Raw genomic sequence first — 20,257 nt, forward strand, 5'->3', positions numbered from 1 at the left:
CGAGCCTTCCCTCTCCGTCCTCGCTCAGCCCCCGAACCCGGCGGCACCAAGACCCAGCGGGCCACAGGAAAGTAGCCAATGCGAGGAAAGGCATCGCTGCCCAGCCAATAGCAGCGCGGGGCAGGCGGGCGCCCGCCCCGACTCAGCCAATCTGCGCTAGGGAGGGCGGGGCCAGGCCCTTCGGCATCACTCGGATTTCTTCGGTTCCTCGGCACCCCACCTCCTCGCGCATGCGCAAGAACGTGCAAACGCTACCCTTTGCTCCCGATACACAAAATGGAGTCCCACTTTAGCCCCCTCGTCCTTTGAAATTAGCCAGACGGGTAGTTTGGGGCTCGCCCCCTCCCGCCTCTGCGCTGTCCGTGAATTTACTGCGAACTCGGTGGCAAAAAGTCCCCAGAGGTCCCACCGAGATTTGAACTCGGATCGCTGGATTCAAAGTCCAGAGTGCTAACCATTACACCATGGGACCAGCTGGTTAATAGGCTGCGTGGAAACCTTCCTCAGCCTCTACTAGCTGCCTTGCAGGAAAACACCCTTGTTTCCTGTTCCTTCCCCCGCAGCATCCTCTCCCCCACCCTGCAAGAGCCGTGCCGCCCCCTCAGTCCTGTGGGGACCAGGCAGGCAGAGCCCAGCGTGGATGCACCATGCAGCCTCCAGGGGGCAGTTTGCTCCCCGCAGAAAGCCCTGGTTAAATGCTGCAGCAAGATTCTGCAAGCCACATGCTGCGCTTGCAAACTGTGGAGACACTAGGGCTAGCGGGACCAGGGTCGCTTCCCCTGGCGTGCAGCGGGAGCGGATACTGCTGCACGTGTCTCTCCTGCGCTTGAACCATGTTGGGCTCTCTCACGCTTGGACAGCAGAACGTGGGCGCTGGGGAATTAGGCTGCAACCGTGCACCCCTGGGAAGGAAAAACTGCAGACATGAGAAAAGGCAGATGGGACCTCCCCAGCGTTTGTGAGGACGTGTGTAGTCTCTCCTAGTCCTCCCTCCACCCCTGTTTTGGATACAGCTGAACCTTTACCAAGAGGAGGATTTTGATCTGTGGAAACACTTATTTAAAAAGCTCTGGTCCTTGCTGCTTCACCAACCCCCTGGTGGCAAGCTGCAGTGTGCAACCCTGGCTCTAGAGCACTGACGGGTTTGGTTTTGTGGACGGGAGCTGGTTGGTTTGGTTTTATGGACAGGAAAACAGCCGTGTTCTCCGAGGATGAAATTCTCTGCTCACATCCCGGCTGTGCTCTGCTCTCAAGACATGTACCTGTCATAGCTGGAGAGCAGGCTCGCAGAGTGGAGCTGCAGCGTGTAGATCCGAAAAGAGGATTTTGCTTCAGGTGCAAACACTTGTTGGGAAAGAATATATTAATGATGTCCCTAAACGCTGCAATAACACTATTGCAAGCAAGAGTGATTGGGACCATGACTGTGGAAGACTGTTTGCAGTATATAAATGGAGAGAAAGGTGCATGCTCGCACTCAGCGTTATAAACTCATCTGTCGGGGTCCCATGCCGCACCACAGCTGAGTTAGTCTGCTTCCCTACATCAGCAAACTGCAGTGGGAGACCTCTCTAACCCAGATGGGGCATTTCCTTCTGAGAAAGGATTTTCAAACGGTCCCAAAGTTGAGACCAGTGGGCACGCTCCACTGTAGGGATCTGGGAGGAAGATTTTGCATTCTGTAGACTGTTAGGGCAGCGTACTCTAGGGCTGTAGTTAAAAAGCAGGGACTGGGTCATCAGGCAGACAGCAAAACCCTTCCTCATCAGAGGGATAGGACTCTGAGGAGTGCCTTAAAAAGCCATCCTCCACCAGAGGGCACTACCTTCGCAGCGCTGGGATACTAAGCATTTATAAAAAAGAAAAGGAGTATTTGTGGCACCTTAGCGACTAACCAATTTATTTGAGCATAAGCTTTCCTGAGCTACAGCTCACTTCATGGGATGCATAAAGTGGAAAGTACAGTGAGGAGATTTTATATACACACAGACCATGAAAAAATATACATTGTAAGGAGAGTGATCACTTAAGATGAGCTATTACCAGCAGGAGAGTGGGGTGGGGGGAGAGAAAACCTTTTGAAGTGATTATCAAGGTGGGCCATTTCCAGCACATTTCCAGGAGTTAACAAGAACGTCTGAGGAACAGTGGGGGAGGAATAAACAAGGGGAAATAGTTTTACTTTGTATAATGACTCAACCACGCCCAGTCTCTATTCAAGCCTAAATTAATAGTATCCAATTTGCAAATTAATTCCAATTCAGCAGTTTCTCATTGGAGTCTGTTTTTGAAGTTTTTTTGTTGAAGGATAGTCACTTTGAGGTCAGAAATCGAGTGACCAGAGAGACTAAAGTGTTCTCCAACTGATTTATGAATGTTATAATTCTTTTACTTAGAGACTGTCCAGTTTGTCCAATGTACATGGCAGAGGGGCATTGCTGGCACATGATGGCATATATCACATTGGTAGATGTGCAGGTGAACAAGCCTCTGAGTGTGGCTGATGTGATTAGGCCCTAGGATGGTGTCCCCTGAATAGATATGTGGGCACAGTTGGCAACGGGCTTTGTTGCAAGGATAGGTTCCTGGGTTAGTGGTTCTGTTGTGTGGTGTGTGGTTGCTGGTGAGTATTTGCTTCATGTTGGGGGGCTGTCTGTAAGCAAAGACTGGCCTGTCTCCCAAGATCTGTGAGAGTGATGGGTCATCCTTCAGGATAGGTTGTAGATCCTTGATGGTGCGTTGGAGAGGTTTTAGTTGGGGCTGAAGGTGACGGCTAGTGGCGTTCTGTTATTTTCTTTGTTGGGCCTGTCGTGTAGTAGGTGACTTCTGGGTACTCTTCTGGCTTTCTCAATCTGTTTCTTCACTTCAGCAGGTGGGTATTGTAGTTGTAAGAATGCTTGATAGAGATCTTGTAGGTGTTTGTCTCTGTCTGAGGGGTTGGAGCAAATGCGGTTGTATCGTAGAGCTTGGCTGTAGACAATGGATCGTGTGGTGTGGTCTGGGTGAAAGCTGGAGGCATGTAGGTAGGAATAGCGGTCAGTAGGTTTCCGGTATAGGGTGGTGTTTATGTGACCATCGCTTATTAGCTCTGTAGTGTCCAGGAAGTGGATCTCTTGTGTGGACTGGTCCAGGCTGAGGTTGATGGTGGGATGGAAATTGTTGAAATCATGGTGGAATTCCTCAAGGGCTTCTTTTCGATGGGTCCAGATGATGAAGATGTCATCAATATAGCGCAAGTAGAGTAGGGGCATTAGGGGACGAGAGCTGAGGAAGCGTTGTTCTAAGTCAGCCATAAAAATGTTGGCATCCTGTGGGGCCATGCGGGTACCCATAGCAGTGCCGCTGATTTGAAGGTATACATTGTCCCCAAATGTGAAATAGTTATGGGTGAGGACAAAGTCACAAAGTTCAGCCACCAGGTTTGCCGTGACATTATTGGGGATAGTGTTCCTGATGGCTTGTAGTCCATCTTTGTGTGGAATGCGAGAGTCTGCTGAATTGGAATTAATTTGCAAATTGGATACTATTAATTTAGGCTTGAATAGAGACTGGGCGTGGTTGAGTCATTATACAAAGTAAAACTATTTCCCCTTGTTTATTCCCCCCCCCCCACTGTTCCTCAGACGTTCTTGTTAACTCCTGGAAATGTGCTGGAAATGGCCCACCTTGATTATCACTTCAAAAGGTTTTCTCTCCCCCCACCCCACTCTCCTGCTGGTAATAGCTTATCTTAAGTGATCACTCTCCTTACAATGTGTATGATAAACACCCATTTTTTCATGGTCTGTGTGTATATAAATCTCCTCACTGTATTTTCCACTTTATGCATCCGATGAAGTGAGCTGTAGCTCACGAAAGCTTATGCTCAAATAAATTGGTTAGTCTCTAAGGTGCCACAAGTACTCCTTTTCTTTTTGCGAATACAGACTAACACGGCTGCTACTCTGAAAGTTGTGATTCAGCAAGCAGCAGATAATTTCTGGTTTCAGAGTAACAGCTGTGTTAGTCTGTATTCGAAAAAAGAAAAGGAGTACTTGTGGCACCTTAGAGACTAACCAATTTATTTGAGCATAAGTTTTCGTGAGCTACAGCTCACTTCATCGGATGGATGCTGTGGAAACTGCAGAAGACATTATATACACAGAGACCATGAAACAATACCTCCTCCCACCCCACTCTCCTGCTGGTAATAGCTTATCTAAAGTGATCACTCTCCTTACAATGTGTATGATAATCAAGTTGGGCCATTTCCAGCACAAATCCAGGTTTTCTCACCCTCCGCCCCCCGCCACACAAACTCACTCTCCTGCTGGTAATAGCCCATCCAAAGTGACCACTCTCTTTACAATGTGTATGAAAATCAAGGTGGGCCATTTCCAGCACAAATCCAGGTTTTCTTACACACACCCCCAAAACACACACACACACACACAAACTCACTCTCCTGCTGGTAATAGCTTATCCAAAGTGACCACTCTCCCTACAATGTGTGTGATAATCAAGGTGGGCCATTTCCAGCACAAATCCAGGTTTTCTCACCCCCCGCCCCCAAACACACACACACACAAACTCACTCTCCTGCTGGCAATAGCTCATCCAAAGTGACCACTCTCCTTACAGTGTGTATGATAATCAAGGTGGGCCATTTCCAGCATAAATCCAAGTTTAACCAGAACGTCTGAGGAGGGCGGGATAGGAAAAAACAAGGGGAAATAGGCTACCTTGCATAATGACTTAGCCACTCCCAGTCTCTAGTTAAGCCTAAATTAATAGTATCCAATTTGCAAATGAATTCCAATTCAGCAGTTTCTCGCTGGAGTCTGGATTTGAAGTTTTTTTGTTTTAAGATAGCGACCTTCATGTCTGTAATTGCGTGACCAGAGAGATTGAAGTGTTCTCCATCTGATTTATGAATGTTATAATTCTTGACATCTGATTTGTGTCCATTTATTCTTTTACTTAGAGACTGTCCAGTTTGACCAATGTACATGGCAGAGGGGCATTGCTGGCACATGATGGCATATATCACATTGGTGGATGTGCAGGTGAACGAGCCTCTGATAGTGTGGCTGATGTTATTAGGCCCTGTGATGGTGTCCCCTGAATAGATATGTGGGCACAGTTGGCAACGGGCTTTGTTGCAAGGATAGGTTCCTGGGTTAGTGGTTCTGTTGTGTGGTATGTGATTGTTGGTGAGTATTTGCTTCAGGTTGGGGGGCTGTCTGTAGGCAAGGACTGGCCTGTCTCCCAAGATTTGTGAGAGTGTTGGGTCATCCTTCAGGATAGGTTGTAGATCCTTAATAATGCGTTGGAGGGGTTTTAGTTGGGGGCTGAAAGTGACGGCTAGTGGCGTTCTGTTATTTTTTTGTTAGGCCTGTCCTGTAGTAGGTGACTTCTGGGAACTCTTCTGGCTCTATCAATCTGTTTCTTCACTTCCGCAGGTGGGTATTGTAGTTGTAAGAATGCTTGATAGAGATCTTGTACGTGTTTGTCTCTGTCTGAGGGGTTGGAGCAAATGCGGTTGTATCGCAGAGCTTGGCTGTAGACGATGGATCATGTGGTGTGGTCAGGGTGAAAGCTGGAGGCATGTAGGTAGGAATAGCGGTCAGTAGGTTTCTGGTATAGGGTGGTGTGTATGTGACCATTGTTTATTAGCACTGTAGTGTCCAGGAAGTGGATCTCTTGTGTGGACTGGACCAGGTTGAGGTTGATGGTGGGATGGAAATTGTTGAAATCATGGTGGGATTTTTTTTGGGGGGGAAAAAAAGGAGGGGGTGAGAAAACCTGGATTTGTGCTGGAAATGGCCCAGCTTGATTATCATACACATTGTAAAGAGAGTGGTCACTTTGGATGGGCTATTACCAGCAGGAGAGTGATTTTGTGTGGCGGGGTCGGAGGGTGAGAAAACCTGGATTTGTGCTGGAAATGGCCCTACTTGATTATCATACACATTGTAAGGAGAGTGATCACTTTAGATAAGCTATTACCAGCAGGAGAGTGGGGTGGGAGGAGGTATTGTTTCACGGTCTCTGTGTATATAATGTCTTCTGCAGTTTCCACAGTATGCATCCGATGAAGTGAGCTGTAGCTCACGAAAGCTTATGCTCAAATAAATTGGTTAGTCTCTAAGGTGCCACAAGTACTCCTTTTCTTTTTTTCAGATAATTTCTGTCCTCTTTATCCCATGCTTTAGTGCAGGAAGAAATTCCACCAGCTTCGTTGCTCGTTGATGGCCAGGTGACTTATACTGGGTGCAGTTGGGTGGTATTTCTAGGGTTCTGAAGCCTGGTATACTCTACAAAGTTTTACTGACAGCTCTGTCTGCTAGGAATGTGGGGAAAAAATCACATCCTTCACCGACAGAGCGGTGCCGGCAATTTCCCCTCTGTAGATGCAGTTCATATTGGCTAAAGTGTCCTTTTGCCAGCATAGTTTATGTTGTTCAGGGAGGAAGTTTAACTATGCTGGCAAAAGAAGTCTTTTTGCTCGTATATGCTGCATCTCTTCTAGAGGGCTTTCCTGGCATACTGATTCCAGCAAAGCCTTTGTTGCATAGGCAAGCCCTGAACCTAGCAAAGTGCTATTGTTCATGAATTCTGGCTTAGTGCCTTCAGATCTTGAAAGCATTGGTAAAGCCTCAGCAAATTATTTCCCTGCTCTGGCATGTATTGTTTCCACTCCCCACCCCATATACGTGTTGCTGTTGAGTGATAATTATATGGAAACTCAATAATTTTACAAACTTGAAAGGAAAGCTAATGGCCCAGATTCTCAGAGGGGTTCAGGAATGGACTACCTGTATTCTGATTGGGAGTCAGTTAGGCAGGGGTACATTGCACCGCAATAAGAGACCTATCAGGAGAGGGCCACATGGAGCATGTTACCCTCTGGCTAGTCTTTGCTTGCCCAAGCCCACAGGGTGTCCTGGGCGCTGGAGGGTAAGTTAGAGTAGCCCCTAGGTTGCTCTAACTCAGCAGTTCTCAAACTGTGGGATGTGACCACAAAGTGGGTTGTGACCTCCTTTGAACGGGGTTGCCAGGGCTGGCTTAGACTTGCTGGGGCCTGGGGCTGAAGCCAGAGCTTACATTTCCTCCATTTTAATTGGCCTGCTGCAACTCCTCCTGAATATGGAAACAGAATGGGATTCCAGCAGCCTAACACTGTTCTTCCACCTGCTTTTCACCACCACACACACAGCTCCCCAGTTCCACTGGTTCTGGTTTCATGCTGGTTTGACTATCCAAATAATTTCTTCTCATGATGATTTTTCCCCCATTCACCCAGATCCTTGTACCTTGGGCTTAGCAAGCATCACAAAGGAAGAGAGTGATGCTGGCATTCCAATGAACTCTTGGTTCTAGGCTTTAATGCTACTTCCAGGACTGCCCAGGTGATTTTTGTGCCTGTGTGTATATGTTCAAGGAAGGCCACAGCGGAAAGCATAATGAGACTAGATCATGGGGTAAGTGATGAAGATACCAGAGAGATTCAAATCTGCAAAAGCTTTCTTGTGAGGAGGTGATGCTAGGGAAAGATGCTAGGTGCACAGCTGCATCCAGGACTGTTGGTCTAGTAGATACAGTATAAGCAGCAGCTGAGCAACCATGCTATGCAGGTGACTGCCAAGGAGTCACAGCCCTGGGCTAGAGAGGAGTTCAGTCAAAAGAGAGCCAAAAAACAGACCTCAGAGAGACAGGTTAGCACATGACAGGGAGAGAGCCTGAGATGACAAAGCTCATCTTTCAAAGGTGGGGGCAGGCATCTAACAGCCATCAGATGGCAATAATTTTCCATCCAGGACTGGATTTGACAGGTGACAGTAGTGAAGGTGATGAAAGGCTTGATGGAGTATTATTGATTTCCCAAACCAGCTTGCGGACCCAGTCACCTCTTGGGGCCTGTAATTCCTTTCTTCACAGCCTCCCAGTGACACATGACTAGAAAGTATTAAGCATCCTGCAGGATAAATGACTCAAATTCAACTCTTAAAAACATATGGGGAGATAATGTTTGTGTTTTTGTGTATTTATACCTATATATTGGTAGAGGCCAACAATATAATCAAAAAGAAAAGGAGGACTTGTGGCACCTTAGAGACTAACAAATTTATCTGAGCATAAGCTTTTGTGAGCTACAGCTCACTTCGGATGCATTCCGATGAAGTGAGCTGTAGCTCACGAAAGCTTATGCTTAAATAAATTTGTTAGTCTCTAAGGTGCCACAAGTACACCTTTTCTTTTTGCGGATACAGACTAACAGGGCTGCTACTCTGAAACCTGTCAATATAATCAAACAGTCTCTGTCTTTGCTGTATTCTGTTAATTCGGAGATCAAAAGAACATCTTAACATTTAAATGAACTGCAAAGGATACCGCTGTATTCATCTCTCCTTGAAATGTATAGCAAATCATCTGTGAATGGTGGAAAAACAGGCAATTGTTTTATGTTAATTCATGTAGCTAATTACTGGTGCTCAGGAAATAAACCTACTTCAAAGTTGCCCTGATTGCCTATTGTTTGCCTAAGGACTCTGACCTATCAAGGAAGGCCTGGAATTGTATAAAAGACCCTTGGCTCCTGATCCTGTCATCTCAGGTGTTAGGGGCAAAATCCTAAAGTTTGTGTTTGTATTATTGTTTATTGTATTTGGGTGGCATCCATGTTATAATCTAAAATGGAGTATTGGTCATGTGACCTGAGCATTAGCTAGAATGCTTCCCGCCCTTTTCAACAGTCAGCAGTGGTAAACAAGTACCACCTCAAACCGGTTTTGCGTGGCGGGTTTCCTGCCTTAGACTCTTTAGAAGGCCGGCAGTTACCTCAGTTAGGGGCTGCTGCCCATCCTCAGGGCTGGTGCGCGCCTCTTGCTCCAACAAGCCGTCTAGACTCCGGACCAGTTACCCATCACAGTCGTTATCATCTGCCTGCAGACGCCCCGCTGTCATCGCGGAAACCTGTCTTGGTGTCCTCAGGGAAGACCAGACTGACGAGGCATCGCCTCAGTGTTCCTCTCTCAAGACTTGATACGAGCTAAGAGATAGAGGTCCTGAGCGGCCGACGGAAGGGTGATATCTGTGTCTCATACTGACCTTGTACCTCATCTGGTATTGATTTGGGTCCTGGCTTCACACCACACGTTCACTAGGTTACTGTACCTGGAGAAGAATATGCTTCAGTTCATGATTACTCACTTCCCTTGTCCCTGCTTTGTATACAGCTCCCCAAATACACATTTCCTGTTTGGTTTACGTACACCTGTCTTCATTATCCATCATAGGAAGCAGGAGGGAAATGACAAGGTAGAGGGTGATAGCCAACCAGATGATAGAGGCTGGTCTCACAGTAAAGGACTGAGAGCTCGTTGATTGTTAGGGGGCTCCCTGCTGCTTTATCCATTCTAGTTCTTGTATCTAACACCGGTCTGCTTGAGGTTTCCTACAGGGGAGGCTTAAGCTATAAAGACTGAGATCCCAGTTCTCACTGGACCGCCCTGAGTATAAACATTGGACTATAACCTATGGACTATTTCTGAAAGAACTTTTTGCATCTACAAAGCTCTCCATCTCTGCTATGAATCTGAATCTCAAGATTGACTCGTGTGTATGTATACTGTTCTTTTAACCAATTCTCTCTCCCTTTTCTTTTTTAATAAATTTTAGTTTAGTTAATAAGAATTGGCTGTAAGCGTGTATTTGGGTATGATTTTTCCCCACATTCCTAGCAGACAGAGCTGTGTCAGTAAAACTTTGTAGTTTAGACCAGGCCTCAGAACCCTAGAAATACCACCCAGCTGCACCCAGCACAAGTCACCTGCCCCTCAACCAGCAACAAAGCTGGTGGAATTTCTTCCTGCACTAAAGCATGGGATAAAGAGGACAGAAATTATCTGCTGCTTGCACAATCACAACTGGTAATTGAACCACCCTAATCCTGCTATGCTTTATACTCCTTTACTTTTCCAAGCTGTCCCAGGTGCTCCTGCTGTTCACTGTTCATTTATACTTTGTTCAGAGAGGCTCATTGCCTCAACTCCCGTGTGCATACAACACCTCCCTACTCCCTTCAAGAAAACTGCTAATCGCTCATCCGAGGCTGATGCAAAAAACTCATTTCTTTAACCCAAAATCACAGTAGTCTATTGCTTAACAGCACATCTTGCCAGCAGACATACTGTTAGCTTTCACAGGGCTTGCCAATGGGCAAATGATTAAGTCTGTACATGCAGGAGATTCAAAAGTCTCTGAAAATAAGCACAGTTTTGCTTTGATGTGACAACAGACTTCTCAAAGTGAAAGTGTGTCGAGCAAGAAGTTAGAGGGAGTCCTCTATTGCAGTAGTTCTCAACCAGGGATCTGGGGCCCCCTGGAGGGCTGCAAGCAGGTTTCGGGGGGGGGTCTCCAAGCATGGCTGGCGTTAGACTTGCTAGGACTCAGGGTAGAAAGCCAAAGCCTCATTGTGCAGCTCTGCAGCCTGGGTTCCCAAGCCCCACCACCCGAGGCTGAAGCCGAAGCCTGAGCAACTTAGCTTTGCAGGGCAGCCCTGTGGCATAGGGCCCCAGGGCTATTGCCCTGCTTGCTACCCCCTAATGCTGGCCCTGGCTTTTATATGCAGAAAAACAGTTGTTGTGGCACAGCTGGGCCGTGGTGTATTTATAGCATGCGGGGTGGTGGGGTGGGGGCTCTGAAAGAAAACAATTGAGAACCTCTGCTCTATTGGAAAATAATGGTTATTGCAGTTGACTAGCTTGTGACATGTGTACTGCTGCTCTCTACTGGCAGTGATCAGAACTTCTTGAACTGTTCAATGAGTAAGTCGGGAACTGCTAAGGTCTGCCAGTAATTTCCTTTTATCTTAAGTGCATGAGAATTTGCATCATGGGAGAAGCCGTTATCTCTGTGTCACAGTGAATGGTCATGCGTTTGTTACATTATAAACAGTAAAAATTAGCCACAGCTGGCTCAGACATCAGCATGAAGAAGCCAGAAGGTTATAAGCTGCTTATTATGATGCAGCACTTTCAGTTGAAGTAGCCAGAGGCTGAGCATCGACTCTAGGTTTCTATGATAGTCTACGGATGTGACAGGAGCTAGACTACGCACAAATGTAAGTCACTTGTCTGATGATGCTTCTAGTTTATTAGCTTTAGAAATCCCCAGGAAGGGAAGGTTCAGCATTTAGGGGGTAGAATTTGATCTCAGTTATACTGGTATAAAATACATTTTTAAAAAGGCAAAATGATATTTCTCTAAATTTGCATAATTTGCACCTGCAATGTCGTCTTTGGCCTCAAGATACAGCTAAGATTCATAATGTCTACACTGCAATAAACCCCCCCCCCCCAAGCACTGAGTCTCAGAGCCCAGGTCAGCTGACTCCTGCTCACAGGGGTGGGTGAGGCTGAATAATTTAGTGTAGCCTTTCAGACTTGAGCTCTGAGCCCCTCCCCCCACACCTTGGGGGGTTTCAGAGCCCAGGCTCCAGCCTGGATCTGAACATCTATAGTGGAATTTCATAGCCCCGCAGGCCAGACACAGCTATGCAGTGTAGATGTACCCCTTGTTTACTTTTGGGTGTTTTATTAGATCTGTTGTCCTGAATGGAGAATTATTTGTTCCTGCAGGAGAGTGGGGTGGGGGGAGAGAAAACCTTTTGTAGTGATAAACACCCATTTTTTCATATAGAGACTGGGAGTGGCTAAGTCATTATACAAGGTAACCTATTTCCCCTTGTTTTTTCCTACCCTACCCCCCCCCCCCCCCCCGTTCCTCAGATGTTCTTGTTAAACCCTGGATTTGAGCTGGTTATGGCCCACCTTGATTATCATACACATTGTAAGGAGAGTGATCACTTTAGATAAGCTATTACCAGCAGGAGAGTGGGGTGGGGGGAGAGAAAACCTTTTGTAGTGATAAACACCCATTTTTTCATATAGAGACTGGGAGTGGCTAAGTCATTATACAAGGTAACCTATTTCCCCTTGTTTTTTCCTACCCTACCTCCCCCCCCCCTTCCTCAGATGTTCTTGTTAAACCCTGGATTTGAGCTGGTTATGGCCCACCTTGATTATCATACACATTGTAAGGAGAGTGATCACTTTAGATAAGCTATTACCAGCAGGAGAGTGGGGTGGGGGGAGAGAAAACCTTTTGTAGTGATAAACACCCATTTTTTCATAGTTTGTGCGTATAAAAACATCTTCTGTATTTTCCACAGTATGCATCCGATGAAGTGAGCTGTAGCACACGAAAGCTTATGCTCAAATAAATTGGTTAGTCTCTAAGGTGCCACAAGTCCTCCTTTTCTTTTTGCGAATACAGACTAACACGGCTGCTACTCTGAAACCTGTCAGAGTATGAAACCTGTCATACGTCTCTATTCACTTCTAACAGTGACTTTTAAATTACAAAGATTTGCCCTTGAGATCCCTTGTATTCCCAAGAATAGAAGCTGATAAGGTGTTTGCACAGGGCTTTGAAGATAAAATGTGCAAAACAAATACCAAGCATCCACATCCCTGTGCCACGTAGGTAAACCAACCTAGCCCCCATTGTAGCAAGCGCTAGGTCAAGGGAAGAATTCTTCCTTCCCTTATTTCTCCACAGTCCAGCTGCCTAGATGCTGGAACCAGTGCTGCAGCCTGCCCAAACCCCCAGCTGCTTAGATACATTCCCCTTAGAGTCTACCTGGCTGTGGGAGCTCTGATTTTCTAGTCACATCCTTCAATGACAATGTGGCAGCATGAGAACTACCATATTGGGTCAGACCAATGGTCTATCTAGCCCAGTGTCCTGTCAGGGCTAGGACCAGAATCTTAGGGTGAGTGTGCAGAACAGGTCAAATGAATCCACTCATGTCTTTCCCTCCCAGCTTCTGGCAGTCAGAGGTTTAGGGTCTCCCTGAGCATAGAGTTGCATTCATGACCATCTTGGCTAATAGCCATTGATGGACCTATCCTCCATGAACTTTAGTTCTCTTTAGCCCAGTTATACTTTGAGCCATCACAACATCCCATGTCAATGGGTTAATTGTACATTATGTGAAAAATGCATTTCCTCTTGTTTATTATAAACCTGTTGCCTATTAATATCATCAGGTGACCTCTGGTTTTTATATTGTGGGAAAGGGCAACTAACATTTCGCTATTCACTTTTGCCATGATTTTATAGACCTCTAGCAAATCCCTCTCTTAGCTTTTTCTTTTCTAAGTTGAATAGCCCTAATCTTTTTAGTTTTTCCTCATATGGAAGCTATTCCATCCCCTGGATCATCTTTGTTGCCCTTCTTTGAAGCTTTTCCAGTTCCAGATATCAGTTCTGAGATGGGGTGACCATCTCAGTACTGGACACAGTATTCAAGGCATGGGCACACTATGGTTTTGTTACCCCCAAATCTGTGTTATAGAATAATAAGGAGGTGACATATAAATAACAGTTTTGACTCCTACTAGCATCTATCCACTGGGAGAGTTAGAAATCTGTTTGCCTCCTGCCTGTGTTGCATTGAAATAAAGGATAGAGAATATAACCTTAAACAGAAAGAAGATTTATTAAGGGAAAGTTACAGCTGGGGTAAGATTCACTAAGGGAATCACATTACAAATACCCAAGAATAGATTCCAGCAAGGGGCATAAAGCCCAGATCCTCAAACCATCCCTTGGTTAAATTATTAAGTGCCCGAAAAACAATTACTGTCTCTCTGCAGATGGAGGTCACTGGCAACTGATGGACGGTCTCAGAAACATCGGAGGATCTGACTCTCTACCGCCAAAGCAGGAGATCAACAGATCTGGGCTGATGGCAAAGTCTCCACTGGATATCCAGTAAGTATCAAAGTCCTTGGCAGGTGGTAGTAGCCGAAGTCTTGATCCAATGCTTTGCAGAGAAACTGGACGTGGCTGCCTCGATGGTGGACAGCACCGCGTCATTGCTGACAGTTCCTTATATGCTCTCTGTGGCGCAAATTCCTGAGGCACACACTGGCAGACACTGCCCCCAACCAGTTCCAGCCAGCTCTCACTCCCTCAAGTTCTGGCAGGAAACAGAGTTTGAGCAGGAAAATGCCATGAAGAAAGGATAGCAAGTAGGGTGACCAGATAGCAAGTGTGAAAAATCAGGACAGGGGATGGGAGGTAATAAGCGCCTATATCAGAAAAAGCCCCGAATATCGGGCCTGTCCCTATAAATCAGGACATCTGGTCACCCTACTACCAAGATGGAGTTCAAACCTTTTCTACCACATGCGCCATCTTTAATTCTTAGACTCCATTTTGAAGAGCCCTGGCTGGGATGCTTTAGTTGGGGATTGGTCCTGCTTTGAGCAGGGGGTTGGACTAGATGACCTCCTGAGGTCCCTTCCAACCCTGATATTCTATGATTCTATGAATTGCAGCAACATTCATTATAATACATAACAAAAGTATAACCATACACCAATAACAGCCTACAGTTTTATATAGTGGCATTATGATATTTTCTGTCTTATTTTCCATTCCTTTCCTAGTAGTTCTTAACATTTGACTGCTAGTGAGCATTGAACTGAATTTTTCAGAGAATTATCCACAGTGACTCGAAGAGCTCTTTCTTGAGTGGTAACAGCTAATTTAGAACCCATCATTATAAATGTGAGCTTCAAGTTCACAAAGACTGTCTAGGTTCTCTGAACACCTGTTTTGCTTAAAGGATGTTAGCTCAAAACCAGGGCCAGTGGAAGTGCTTCAGTGAAATGCACACAACATCTGTGAAAATAATTAAATCAAAGAAGCAACCTTAACTACAGTTTGCAGCCTGAGCACTTCAGCCTTATGCTAGGACACGAGAATCAGAACATGAAAATAACTAGAAAGGGAAAGTAAATTTGTTCATGCTTCCACCTTGGAACTGTATTCCTTCAATAGATGTTCACACAGTCATTCTCTCGCAGGGTGACCAGATAGCAAGGGTGAAAAAATGGGACACTTTGCGGGGCAGGGCTGGGTGGGTTATCGTTGCGCTTATAAAACAAAGCCCCTAATATTGGGACAGTCCCAAAAATACCTGGACATCTGGTCACCCTATTCTCTCTGTTCATGTAATGGTCCTTTGTGAATGGGCATCCTGTCTACTATTTTCTGGATCTTTTTTCATCTAGCCCAATGCTCAGCTTTTCGATCCATTCCCTTTTTCACCAATTATATATCCTTTCATATCTTTTCCTTGATTCTCTCTCTCTCTCTCTGGTAAGTCTGTAGATTTTTATTTCCCTCTGCTTCCCTCCTCTAATAAAAAGAACAAGGAGTACTTGTGGCACCTTAGAGACTAACAAGTTTATTTGGGCATAAGCTTTTGTGGGCTAAAACCCACTTCATCAGATGCATGTAGTGGAAAATACAATAGGAAGATATATAGATATATACAGAGAACATGAAAAGATGGGGGTTGCCATACCAACTCTAATGAGACAAATCATCTAGCCTCATGGAAAATAAGACCTTGAGGAATTCCACCAGGATTTCAACAATTTCCATCCCACCATCAACCTTCTGCCTGGACCAGTCCACGCAAGAGATCCACTTCCTGGACACTACAGTGCTAATAAACTATGGTCACATAAACACCACCCTATACCAGAAACCTACTGACCGCTATACTTACCTACATGCCTCCAGCTTTCATCCAGATCACATCACACGATTCATTGTCTACAGCCAAGCTCTAAGATACAACTACATTTGCTCCAATCCCTCAGACAGAGACAAACACCTACAGGATCTCTTTCAAGCGTTCTTAAAACTACAATACCCACCTGCTGAAGTGAAGAAACAGATTGACAGAGCCAGAAGAGTACCCAGAAGTCACCTACTCCAGGACAGGCCCAACAAAGAAAGTAACAGAACGCCACTAGCCGTCACCTTCAGCCCCCAATTAAAACCTCTCCAGCACATCATCAAGGATCTACAACCTATCCTGAAGGACAGTCCCTCACTCTCACAGAACTTGGGAGACAGGCCAGTCCTCGCTTACAGACAGCTCCCCAACCTGAAGTAAATACTCACCAGCAACCACACACCACACAACAAAAACACTAACCCAGGAGCCTATCCTTGCAACAAAGCCCGTTGCCAACTGTGTCCACATATCTATTCAAGGGACACCAGCATAGTACCTAATGACATCAGCCATACCATCAGGGGCTCATTTACATGCACATCTACCAATGTGATATATGCCATCATGTGCCAGCAATGCCCCTCTGCAATGTCCATTGGCCAAACCGGATAGTCTCTACACAGAAGAATAAATGGACACAAATCAGACGTCAAGAATTATAACATTAAAATACCGTCAGAGAACACTTCAACCTCCCTGGACACTCAATTACAGACCTAAAAGTGGCAATTCAACAAAAAAACTTCAAAAACAGACTCCAACGAGAAACTGCAGAACTGGAATTAATTTGCAAATGGACACCATCAAATTAGGCCTAAATAAAGACTGGGAGTGGATGGGTCATTACCACAAACTAAAAACTATTTCCCCATGCTAATTTTTCCCCCTACTGTTACTCACAACTTCTTGGCAACTATTTGAAATGGGCCACCCTGATTATCATTACAAAAGTTTTTTTTTCCTCCTGCTGATAATAGCCCACCTTAATTGATTTGTCTCATTAGAGTTGGTATGGCAACCCCCATCTTTTCATGTTCGCTGTATATATGTATATCGTCCTACTGTATGTTCCAGTCCATGCATCTGATGAAGTGGGTTTTAGCCCACGAAAGCTTAACCAATTTATTTGGGCATAGTCTCGAAGGTGCCACAAGGACTCCTCATTCTTTTTGCGGATACAGACTAACACGGCTACAACTCTGAAACCTCCTCTAATAGCATCTGCGTCTCCTGATCTGAAACCTTTCCTATTTTTCCTTCTTTCTGCCTTCTCACTTCCCAGTCACCTACTTTTCTTCGATCTCTTCACCTCCTATCCAGACTCCCTCTCCCCAGGACAGCATTCTGCACTGCTGCATTAAGTGCTAATGCCAGGGCCGGGGCTAGTACAGTAGCACTTTGCACTGTCACTAGGGGAACTATATGGGCCAACTTCCAGTGGCAGAGACAGCCACACATCAGGGGATGCAATTTGTTCTGCCTTATCTTCGCACTTACACTGTGCCCATCGCGGTTGGACATGAGGCTCTAAATGCAGAAGCACAGTGCTGCAGCGGGTCAAGTATTTAACAACATAATTCCAAAATGAACAGTCCACTGCACGCCCTCTTCTCCCTGGAGAGCCAATGAAAGAAAAAAAAACACATGACTGAGGTCACATTGCTTAATGTGCTCTTGGCACAGTCTAAGAACCTATATAGAATAGAAAGGAGTGAAAAAGTACTGGGGTGCAAAGAAGCAGGAATAGACCTGCTTTCTTTTACGTCAAGGCTGGTTTAAGGGCACCATGGGAACCCAGTTAATGTGACTTTTGCTCAACCCTAAGGTTAGTAAAAAGAAAAGGGGTACTTGTGGCACCTTAGAGACTAACAAATTTATTTGAGCATAAGCTTTCGTTGAAGTGAGCTGTAGCTCACGAAAGCTTATGCTCAAATAAATTTGTTAGTCTCTAAGGTGCCACAAGTCCTCCTTTTCTTTTTGCGAATACAGACTAACATGGCTGCTACTCTGAAAGCAAAGGTTAGTGTCACTGACCCTTTAAATCTAGCTCCTAAAAAGAGGGGGAAAATCCAGTCTCAGACAAAGGGAGACAAAACAGCCACAAGGCAGTGTTAGCCAACACATATATCTTGTTAGTATATGCCACGTTGTAAGAATGCCTGGCAGTTATAAGAGCCAAACTGGCCTATGTTTTTCCCTGAGTTTTGTTCATTCACGCTAAGCTACATCCCACTATACCCTGTGTGATAAAGCTCTGTTCTTGCCTCCATGGGTCCCACGTTTCCTGGCAGATTTCGCTAGCCTCAGAGGCTCACTGTGATCCTCCACATAACCCTTTTCTCTCTAGGGACAAGGGTCACAGTCTACTGAGCCATTTTCATCATAAGCCAGGTGAGGAGAAGTTATCCTCCCTTGCACAGTCTCTGTTGTCTCCCAGTCTCAGTGATTAATCGGGGGCAAAGGTGGGGGGAAGCCCGGGCCCACCCTCTACTCCGGGCTCCAGCTCAGGGACCCTAATAGTATCAGCTATGGTAGCTGACGTTTTAGAAACATGACATGTACAATTCCCTGGGTTACTTCCTCCACAGCAGCCCTCACTTCCTCAAGCTCCACTTCACCCTTATCTCAGGGCCTCCTTCCTTGTGCCTGATATGGTGTGTACTACTCAGCCTCTCCAACAGCGCAACTTCCTCCCACAGCTCCTGACATGCACCCTCACCTGACTAACTGGGAGGCTTTTAACTAGTTTCAGCCAGCCCCTGATTGGCTTCAGGTGTCCCAATCAACCTAGCAGTCTCCCTGCCTTCTGGAAAGTTCTTAATTGGCCCTGGTGTCTTAATTGACCTGGAGCAGCTGCCATTTCACTTATCCTAGTACCAGGGATTTGTTTAGCCTGGAGCTAATATATCTATCTCCCACTACTTTTCTATAGCCATCTGGCCTTGCCCCGTCACACCTGCAATAATACAAATCAGCATTTGGCAGGTGCCAAGGGGCCAGTTGGAAATAAAAACAGAAGCAGCCCTTATTGTGGGCACAGCCCCTGGGCACAAGCATAGCCTTCCTCAATACACACCAGAGAGACAAGGTGGGTTAGGTAATATCTTTTTTTCTGAAATGACCACACCCAGACAGAAGAGTAGAGGGAGGTTAAAAGTGTTAGGGGAAAAAACAATTAGCCCTTGCTCTCACCAATTTAGGTGCTTTGTTTGACTCTAGGATCCCATGAACTTCTAAATTCTGAGTCTAATCTATACATGCCTCTTTTATTAGTTAACAGAAATACAGCTCGAGCTGGGTGCCCCAAGAGAGGGACCCCGCCCCTCAGAAATTGAAAGCAATTATACCCTTTACAGTTGGTAACACTGCCCTTGCCCATGTCCAAAGTCCAACCCCTAATTTGAGTAGGGGTCTCTGCTCTTTTCCATTGGACAGTTCTGTTGCTGAGTGGACAGTCCGTTGCAGGGTGCTGGATTTGCTCTGGGAGACAGTCAGTCCTACTCCTTGCATTCTTTTTTATCTTCAGTGATAACGGGCAGTCTCAACTGGTTTTGTAGCTGCTTCTTCAGCATTCATAGAATCATAGAATATCAGGGTTGGAAGGGACCTCAGGAGGTCATCTAGTCCAACCCCCTGCTCAAAGCAGGACCGATCCCCAATTAAATCATCCCAGCCAGGGCTTTGTCAAGCCTGACCTTAAAAACTTCTAAGGAAGGAGATTCCACCACCTCCCTAGGTAACGCATTCCAGTGTTTCACCACCCTCCTAGTGAAAAAGTTTTTCCTAATATCCAACCAAAACCTCCCCCACTGCAACTTGAGACCATTACTCCTTGTCCTGTCATCCGCTACCACTGAGAATAGTCTAGATCCATCCTCTTTGGAACCACCTTTCAGGTAGTTGAAAGCAGCTATCAAATCTCCCCTCATTCTTCTCTTCTGTAGACTAAACAATCCCAGTTCCCTCAGCCTCTCCTCGTAAGTCATGTGTTCCAGTCCCCTAATCATTTTTGTTGCCCTCCGCTGGACTCTTTCCAATTTTTCCACATCCTTCTTGTAGTGTGGGGCCCAAAACTGGACACAGTACTCCAGATGAGGCCTCACCAATGTCAAATAGAGGGGAATGATCACGTCCCTCGATCTGCTGGCAATGACCCTACTTATACATCCTAAAATGCCATTGGCCTTCTCATTGTTGACTCATATCCAGCTTCTCATCCACTGTAACCCCTAGGTCCTTTTCTGCAGAACTGCTGCCTAGCCATTCGGTCCCTAGACTGTAGCGGTGCATTGGATTCTTCTGTCCTAAGTGCAGGACTCTGCACTTGTCTTTGTTGAACCTCATCAGATTTCTTTTGGCCCAATCCTCCAATTTGTCTAGGTCCCTCTGTATCCTATCCCTATACTCCATGGTATCTACCACTCCTCCCAGTTTAGTGTCCTATGCACACTTGTTGAGGGTGCAATCCACACCATCCTCCAGATCATTCCTCTCAAGTCAGCTTGACCTCGGCCTACTTTAGTCACTTATGCTAAGTTAGTAACTTATGCTAAGTTATAAGAACAAATTTATTGAACATTCATATAAAATAGCATATAAGCGCTTTTTTAT

The sequence above is a fragment of the Lepidochelys olivacea genome (genome assembly GCF_965140295.1).
Source record: "Lepidochelys olivacea isolate rLepOli2 genome assembly, chromosome: 27".
NCBI classification, from domain to species: Eukaryota; Metazoa; Chordata; order Testudines; family Cheloniidae; genus Lepidochelys; species Lepidochelys olivacea.